This window comes from Salvelinus sp. IW2-2015, unplaced genomic scaffold (assembly GCF_002910315.2).
Source record: "Salvelinus sp. IW2-2015 unplaced genomic scaffold, ASM291031v2 Un_scaffold4288, whole genome shotgun sequence".
Lineage (NCBI taxonomy): Eukaryota > Metazoa > Chordata > Actinopteri > Salmoniformes > Salmonidae > Salvelinus > Salvelinus sp. IW2-2015.
Window position 1 is genome coordinate 22,016 of NW_019945559.1, and position 9,319 is coordinate 31,334.

The 9,319-nt window shown below is 40.3% G+C and overlaps 1 long non-coding RNA gene across 1 annotated transcript in view; it reads right to left on the bottom strand.

The window, feature by feature from the left end:
* LOC112077113 (uncharacterized) overlaps nucleotides 1-8,985 on the bottom strand; it is a 26,763-nt gene extending 17,778 nt beyond the window's left edge. The window contains exon 1 of the long non-coding RNA XR_011478039.1: nucleotides 8,920-8,985. This is a non-coding gene — a long non-coding RNA (uncharacterized lncRNA). The remainder of the gene's footprint in view (nucleotides 1-8,919) is intronic.
* Between the last annotated feature and the right edge of the window lie 334 nt (nucleotides 8,986-9,319).

The following is a 9,319-nucleotide window of genomic DNA, read 5'->3' on the forward strand; positions in this document are numbered from 1 at the left end:
GTCGACAGAGGGCGCTTGTTTTCACTTTGGGAAAATCGTGCCCAATTTAAACGGCCTCGTACTCAATTTTTGCTCGTACAATATGCATATTATTATTACTATTGGATAGAAAACACTCTCTAGTTTCTAAAACCGTTTGAATTATATCTGTGAGTAAAACAGAACTCATTTGGCAGCAAACTTCCTGATCAGGAAGTGGAAAATCTGAATACGATGCTCTGTTCTAGGGCCTGCCATAAATGGGCTTGATACGTATAAGTATACATGCACGTCATACACCTTCCACTAGATGTCAGTAGGCAGTGAGAGAAGAAATGGAGTGTTTACTTGGTCTGAGGTGGAATAAAAGCCTTTGGCCATGATGTGTCACCCATTTCCTGTTTTCTGGAAAGCGCGAGAAGGAGCCTGGGATTGCCTCTGGAAAGCTGTCGTTATACACCACTATATCTCCGGCTTTGATTTTATTTGAAAATGTGACAATATCATCGTAAAGTATGTTTTTTCAATATAGTTTTATTAGATTATTGAAATTTTTTCGGGACGTTATGCGTGTTGCGTTGTGTGCCTTGTTCAGGAAGGAGACTTCGCGCTACTTTGCTAGCTTTCTGTGCTAATTGACGGAGAAGAGGACGTTCTAAAACCAAACAACGATTGTTCCCGACAAAGGACCCCTTGTACACACATCTGATGGAAGATCGTCAAAAGTAGGACCCATTTTATGATGCTATTTCATATATCTGTCGACATGTGTACAGTAGTTCGTGCGCCAGAATTTGGTGTAATCTCTCCCTAATTAAACTACACGCTGGATGTCATTAATGAATATATTTTTAGAATTTCCATAACACGGCGTATGCACATTAAGAACGTAGTGTATCTATCGTCATTTCCTATACAACATGGTATTTTCTAGTAACGTTTATGAATATATATGTGTCAGAATAGTTGAGAGTGTCCATTAAAAATATACCGCACATTTCTGGAGAAACAACTATTGCTACGTTAGCACAATGATTATAACCACTGCATTTCATCGTCTAAATATGCAACATTTTCGACACAAAACATAAGTGTATGTATTAACCTCGATTCTTATAGACTTGTCATCATGACTAGAAGGTTATGAGGTTAGTGAAAATTATATAATTTTGCTGGTTTATTCCTATCATAACGTGCCTATTGCCTATCGCTAACGTGCCTTGATGAATGAATGCACACGGTAGTGTGGTAGGCTATTGTAGTAAGCTAATATAATGCTATATTGTGTTTTCAGCTGTTAAAACACTAAAAAACGGAAATATTGGCTGGCATTTCACAAGATGTTGTCTTTAATATGCTAGTACACCCATGCCGAATTTTTCAGAAATGTTTTACTGATGATATTAAGGTATTTCACGTTGGGTCTCTATAATTACTCTGGCTGCTTTCAGGTTCTATTTCTGACGGTAGCTGATGGCGTAGCTGCACATGTAAAAAACTGATCTATTACCTCAAATATGCACATTTTCGAACACAAACATAGATTTATTGCTTAATAACATGTTAAAGGACTGTCATTCGGTGATGAAGTTGTTTCTTGTTAAGTTTGGTTGGTTCTTGGTAGTTATAGGTGGCTTGTGTGCATGCACCTGTGCCTGTTGAAAAATGTCTGTCCTTTTTTGATTTGGTGTGGCTAACATATAAAATATGCTGCATGTTTCGGCTGAATGAAAACCATTTTAAAAAATCAGGGACATGTTTGACCTGGATTCACAAGATGTGTATCTTTCTATTGCTGTATTGGACTTGTTAATGTGTGAAAGTTAAATATTTCTAAAAAATAATCTTTGTGGAATTTCGAGCTCTGCCTCTTTTCAAGTGGAATGTGCGAGGAGTTCCGCAGAGCGGAACGCAGGAGCCAGACAGGTTAAGAGTTTAACAGCAGGTGAATTGGCATTGAAGGCAATAAGGGTGTAATATATGCTGTCGATGAATATGAGAACATTGTATTGCAACGTCGTAGGCAACGTTATTGCAAAGGGACTTGATGCTACTATTGTCAAAAGCTATTTAGAGTTGCTTCAAAGACGGTGTGAAGAGTGTGTTATTTTTACTTAGATACACGCGTAATATGTCAAAATTCGCTTTGTAAACAAGAATCACAATGTAACAAAATATGCATTCCATCTACTATTATAGGCAATTTAAGTAAGTAGTAGGCAAAGTGGTCGTGTCCGTCGAAATCTATCATCAAATGTCTTACATTGCAACAGTCCAGATCATGGGGTGCCAGTGGAACCCCTGCAGTACCTCCACAGACCCCCGGAGTGAGAACCCCTGACAGTACCTCAGCAGACCCCGGATTGAAACCCCTGCAGTACTCCACAGACCCCGATTGAGAACCCCTGCAGTACCTCCACAGACCCCGGATTGCAGAAACCCCTGCAGTACCTCCACAGACCCCGGATCATGGAACCTCCTGACAGCTACCTCCACAGAACCCCGGATTGAGAACCCCTGATTTAGCAGATGCTCTATCCAGAAGTGATTACAGTAAGTGCATCAATCTTAAAAATAGCATTTTGATTTTTGGATAATATAACTTAAATTAAATTATCTCATAAAATTGTCATCTCACCTCTCGTAAGCTCTTGGTGTCATGTTCCCCCCCAGCAGAGATGCATTTAGAGGAGGCCCCCCTCCTCTCTCTCCCCAGAGAGACCATTATTTGAGCCACTGACCCTAAACAGAATCCAACATGTTGGTTGTGGTTAACACAGATGACAACTAAACAGCGAGATACCAGCATGGCTTGGTTGTGGTTAAACACAGTGACAAACCCTAAACAGAGAGATCCAACATGTTGGTTGTGGTTAACACAGTGACAACTAAACAGAAGATCCAGCATCGTTGGTGTGGTTAACACGCATGACAACTAAACAGAGATCCAAACAGTTGGTTTGGGTTATACAACAGTGACAACTAAACAGAGATTTCCAACTGTTGGTTGTGTAAACACAGTGACAACCTAATCTTGATTGAGCTTACTTGTTTTTTTTTTTTATTCTTGATTTATTAAATTATCTCATTGAGAAATAAAACATTTACTAAACAGACATAAAAACAGTCAGGTGATTTAAAGCAAATCACATGAATATGTAGGTCATTGACATCTCTTCTCCCATGTAACCTGATTCAGTAGTTATAGACAGTGCAGCAACCACAAGGCCATGACTCACACTTATTGGCCATTTAATTTAAAGTAAGATATTTAATTGTCTTTTTCAATTCTGTTCTTTTTAAACGTATTCTGAGAACGTAGAAAGAAGGGATAAAACAACAATGATTGATCTGAGGGAAATCATGTGATCCATTCAGAAAGGTTTTGCATCAAGGAAGAGATTTCTTATTATTATGCAAAGTAGCTAGGTTATAATGTATAGTAGTGGGTTTTCTAGTGATATTAGCATTGTAGAAATTATGTAAAAGGAGGGACTAGTTATAAATGCTATAGCTAGTGGGTTGTAGTGATATGTAGTGTTATATTATGTAAATAGACTAGGTTAAATGTATAGTAGTGGGTGTTAGTGATATGTAGATGTTATTATGTAAAGTAGACTAGGTTATAATGTATAATATGGTTTGTTAGTGATATGTAGATGTTATTTATGTAAAGTAGCGCAAAAGTAGGACCCATTTTTCATATATCTGTCGAACATGTTGTACTAGTAGTTTGCGCCCAGATTTTGGGCACTCTCGCTATAACATAAGCTGGATGTCGTAATGAAGTTATTTTTAGAATTCTAACACGGCGATTGCATTAAGAACTAGTGTATCTATCATTTCCTATACAACATGTATTTTTTAGTCATGTTTATGAATAGTTATTTGGTCAGAATAGGTGAGTTTTAGAAAAATATCCGCACATTCTGGGAAAAAGATTAAAGGTTAAAGGTTAAAGGTTAAAGGGCACATTGACACGATGTCAGTACAGGCTAACACTGCCTCTGTAGCAGCTGGTACAGCTCTGAGGCAACACACCAACCCTCTCACCACAATGTCAAGTCTCTTAGAGTACTATGCAACGGGCCGCTGCTTCCCAATGTCATCCTGTATGAGAACAGAATACATTTTTTTTCTTGGGCACACAACAATGCAATCTCCATAGACAAACATTGGCAGTAGAATGACCTTACTGAAGACCTCAGTGACTTTCAACTTGGCACCATCATAGTAGACCATGCTATCCAGCAAGTCAGTTTGTAAAATTTCTACCCTGCTAGAGCTGCCCCGGTCAACTGTAAGTACTGTTCTTGTGAAGTGGAAACATCTAGGAGCAACAGCGGGTCAGTCGTGAAGTGGTAGGCCACACAAGCTTACAGAACGGGGCCGCTGAGTGCTGAAGCGCGTAAAAATCCAGCACAGACCAAAGCATCTGAAGGATGTGGAAAGTTTCTTTATGGAGGAATGGTCTGAGATCCATCCCAACGTTTTCTTACAATCTCATAAAACATTACAGAAAAAGACTGAGTGACGTTATCCTCGCAAGGAGAGAGTTCACAAAGTATTGAAAACAAGGGTGTCAATAATATTTTTTTTATTACTTGTTAAACAAAGTATTTTTCTCAGAGCAATTGTATTAGTATGAAATAATATACTTTCCAATGTGTTGGAGCCTCCAATAGAGGAGCTCAGTATTTGGAAGAATTTATAACAACATTTTCGGCCATCTTTTTCAAGGGTGCCAATCATTTCCAATGTTACTGTAAGTCAATCACCCCCATTTAGCATGTATTGCATTTCATATCCAAATCATCTCAAAACACTTTTAAACCAATTCATTGAGTAACACAATATTCAAGAGATGTGCTGTCACACTTTTGTTTCCTATGCTAACAGTATCTTCTCGTGTTGTTGCAGGTAACTCTGTATATCGGGGAGAATGCCCAAGGGACTCACCTGACAGGGGTCCCAGAGCTGTGTACTGAACCAAAGCACTCTCCCACTGCCCAACACTGTGGTACCACCCTCAGCCACCCTGCTCCCCTGTGTGTAGGTACCAGGTGTTGCTGTACTATACTGGTCCATTCTTCACCACAGACCTGGGTCCATATAGTACTTATTGTTCTTACGTTTTCTTACTTGGTGACTGGATTGGGGTTTAAACAGCATTGCACCAATCGAATAGTCCAAAAAGTGCTGACCCCGCCCACTAAAACCAAGTATTCTGGGGGAAAACAATACCTGCTTTTGACCCAGGTCTGCTCCACCCCCCTTAGTCTCAGGAAGGATGATTATGTCAGTCTTTATGCATGGGAACTATCAGAGAGTTGGAATCTCAGGATGACTTTATTGTCCAAATTCTCTTTCTCTGGACTCACACATCCTGACACACAGGATGGGGACACATACGCACACTGGACACACTTCATAGGGAATAGGGTTCCATTTGAGAAGCAGAACAAGCATAAAGCCTTGAGCCTCACAGAGATGCAGAAGAGAGCCTATCAGCAAGGTGCATAGCCTGCAAGCCATCAGATTACATGGAGAGGGAGGACCTGATCCTAGATTATAATGAATCAGATTACATGGACCTTGACTACCTGATCCTAGATCATAATGAATCAGATTACATGGAGAGGGGGACCTGATCCTAGATCATAATGAATCAGATTACATGGAGAGGGGGGACCTGATCCTAGATCATAATGAATCAGATTACATGGACATGGGGACCTGATCCTAGATCATAATGAATCAGATTACATGGACAGGAGGACCTGATCCTAGATCATAATGAATCAGATTACATGGAGAGGAGGGACCTGATCCAAGATCATCACTCCTCCTCTGGGACACTGCTTGTATGAAACAGAACACATAGTTGTAAAGTCTAGTTACAGCAGGTGTTTACTGCCATCTAGTGGAATATACCAATAAAACACTTTATTATCATGATGGGGAAACGGCTGAGCTGAAACAGAAAGTAAAGTTGTTCTTTTGTTCAGGATCCATTTTGAGACGACAGAGTAGAAAACACTACATGGAGAGAACTGACAAATAAAGTAAGTATTTCTGAACAATAATTCATTCTAATGAACAGAGTAAGAGAATGAATATCTGTAATGAGATATTACTAGTTAGTAGATGCTGCCAAAAAACTGAGCACCGTCACATAATGTGACGTAAATCGAGCGCGCTCAAACTTCCCATCATTCTGATTACGGTAGTCATTTTGTCACCCTCATCATGGCAAAGGAGAAATCGGGAGAAATCCTTCACTAAAACGGGCCGCATGCGAAGAGCAACTTATGGTCAAGTCTGCCAGTGGGTCCTGACAGCGTGGAGCAGTCTGCCAGTGGGTCCTGACAGCGTGGAGCAGTCTGCCAGTGGGTCCTGACAGCGTGGAGCCAAAAAATGTCAAAAAATCCACTATCATCAACGGGTTTCGAAAGGCTGGACTGCTGCGTTTTGAAGAGGGCAGCTTGAGCTCAGCGGGGAATTTGCCTCCGGATGAAAGTGACGAGAGCGACAATGAAAACGATCCAACATCGGATGAAGCAATTCTGAGGCTATTCAACTCCGACACTGAAGGAGATGACTTCAGTGGTTTCAGTGCACAGGAGGAGGAAGATAGTGACCAATGACTTTCTTGGTAGGCTACTGTTTACTGCTATTTTTTTTTTTTTTGTTACAAGCCGTGTTTCGTTTAAAGGCAGTGTAAAATTCATTTGTTTCAATGTACCGGTAGGCACCTGCGGCTTATTTATGCACAAAATACATATAAATACATATATTTTTTTAAATTCAGTGGGTGCGCCTTATATTCAGGTGCGCTTAATAGTCCAGAAATTATGGTAACTTCGGCGGGAGTCGTGACAATTAGAGAGATGTTGGAACTTAATTTGAGACATTTTGCATCAGCAGGAAAATAACCCTGCAGAAACAGGAAATGTAATTATTACGTGGATTATAAATAATGAACAATTTAAAAAATGGAAAAGTGGAAATTATCATCTTCAGAAAACGTTTTTAGAGCTTAAATACACTCAAAACACTACACATTTTAGTTTTCCTGCAACAGGGTTATCATATCTTTCTTTCCCCATGCTGTGTCCCTCACCAACTGGCCACCAGAGCGTGACACACAGTTCATTCTCTTATAGCTCTCTGCTCACTCTACCTAGTTGTGTATAATGTTGTAGGGAAGCTTTGTGTAAACTCTTCTGTCTGTATTCTGTCTCTAAATGTTGTCTATCACTAGCAGCACCATTTCACCAAGTACAATTCTGAGTACAGATGTAGGGCAGGGAAGAGAATCCGGGTCGCTGGTAAGTAAGTCAACCACCTTCACATCGCACCAATAGGGTTAACCCTTGGTGGGAATTGTAATGTGGCTCACACTGGCCCCTCTGAAAGGGAAGGCATGTCCCCATGCTTCGACTACTCTGGCCCCTCTGAACGGGAAGGCATGTCCCCATGCTTCTACTACTCTGGCCCCTCTGAAAGGGAAGGCATGTCCCCATGCTTAGACTACTCTGGCCCCTCTGAAAGGGAAGGCATGTCCCCATGCTTCTACTACTCTGACCCCTCTGAAGGGAAGGCATGTCCCCATCCTTAGACTACTCTGGCCGCACTGAAAGGGAATGGATGTCCCCATGCTTCTACTACTCTGGCCCCTCTGAAAGGGAAGGCATGTCCCCATGCTTCTACTACTCTGACCCCTCTGAAAGGGAAGGCATGTCTCCATGCTTCTACTACTCTGGCCCCTCTGAAAGGGAAGGCATGTCCCCGTGCTTCTACTACTCTGGCCCCTCTGAAAGGGAAGGCATGTCCCCGTGCTTCTACTACTCTGCCCCCTCTGAAAGGGAAGGCATGTCCCCATGCTTCTACTACTCTGGCCCCTCACACATCCGGGCGTTCTGATGGCCTCAAAGCCGCCATCCCAATTCTGACACCAATATAGCAAACAGCGGGGCAGGGAAGTGAAACCGGGTTGCTCGCTTGAAACAATATATTACATTATCATATGAAATGTAGAGGACCATTACCCTATAGAGGAACTATGGTACAATTACATTATCATATGAAATGTAGAGAATCACTACACTATAGTGGAACTATGATACAATTACATTATCATATGAAATGTAGAGGACCACTACACTATAGAGGACCTATGATATAATTACATTATCCTATGAAATGTAGAGGACCACTACACTATAGAGGCACTATGATACAATTACATTATCATATGAAATCTTAGATGTAGAACTATAATATATGAATATTGATATATTGAATTTGACTTGACCAGGTCCAGTCAGCTCCATGTTGTTTGATTAAACTGACACCAACCTGTCTCAGTAGAAGTAGACTGTTAGGAGTGTTTTACTTCACTATACTAACATTACACCATACATTTAATTTATCTACTGTTAGGAGTGTTTTACTTCACTATACTAACATTACACCATACATTTAATTGATCTACTGTTAGGATGTTTCACTTCACTATACTAACATTACACCATACATTTAATTTATCTACTGTTAGGAGTGTTTTACTTCACCTATACTAACATTACACCATACATTTAATTTATCTACTGTTAGGAGTGTTTTACTTCACTATACTAACATTACACCATACATTTAATTATTCTACTGTTAGGAGTGTTTTACTTCACTATACTAACATTACACCATACATTTAATTTATCTACTGTTAGGAGTGTTTTACTTCACTATACTAACATTACACCATACATTTAATTATCTACTGTTAGGAGTGTTTTACTTCACTATCTAACATTACACCATACATTTAATTTATCTACTGTTAGGAGTGTTTTACTTCCATTCACTATTACTAACATTACACCATACATTTAATTTCTCTACACACTTTTCAATAATCCCTGGCAGGATTCTCACCTTGTAGCCTGAATTCACAACCAGAACATGTCAAGTCATTGAGATATTTTCCGTTGTGCTGAGAGAAGCAGCTTCCTGATGACTAGCGCTCTGTATATTCTGATGGATATAGGCCTGAGCTGGAATGTGAAGCTAACTGAATCTGGCTAACACCTGTATATTCTGATGGATGAGGCCTGAGCTGGAATGTGAAGCTAACTGAATCTGGCTAACACTCTGTATATTCTGATGGATGAGGCCTGAGCTGGAATGTGAAGCTAACTGAAGCTGGCTAGCTTTTAGAAAACCAGTATATCTAGCTTGCATCATAGTACACCCCTCAGGCTACGTTCAGGTTTCAGCATCAGGTATCAACAGCCGAGTCGTAGGCTACAACCTGGGTTGTATTCATCTCTCTCTT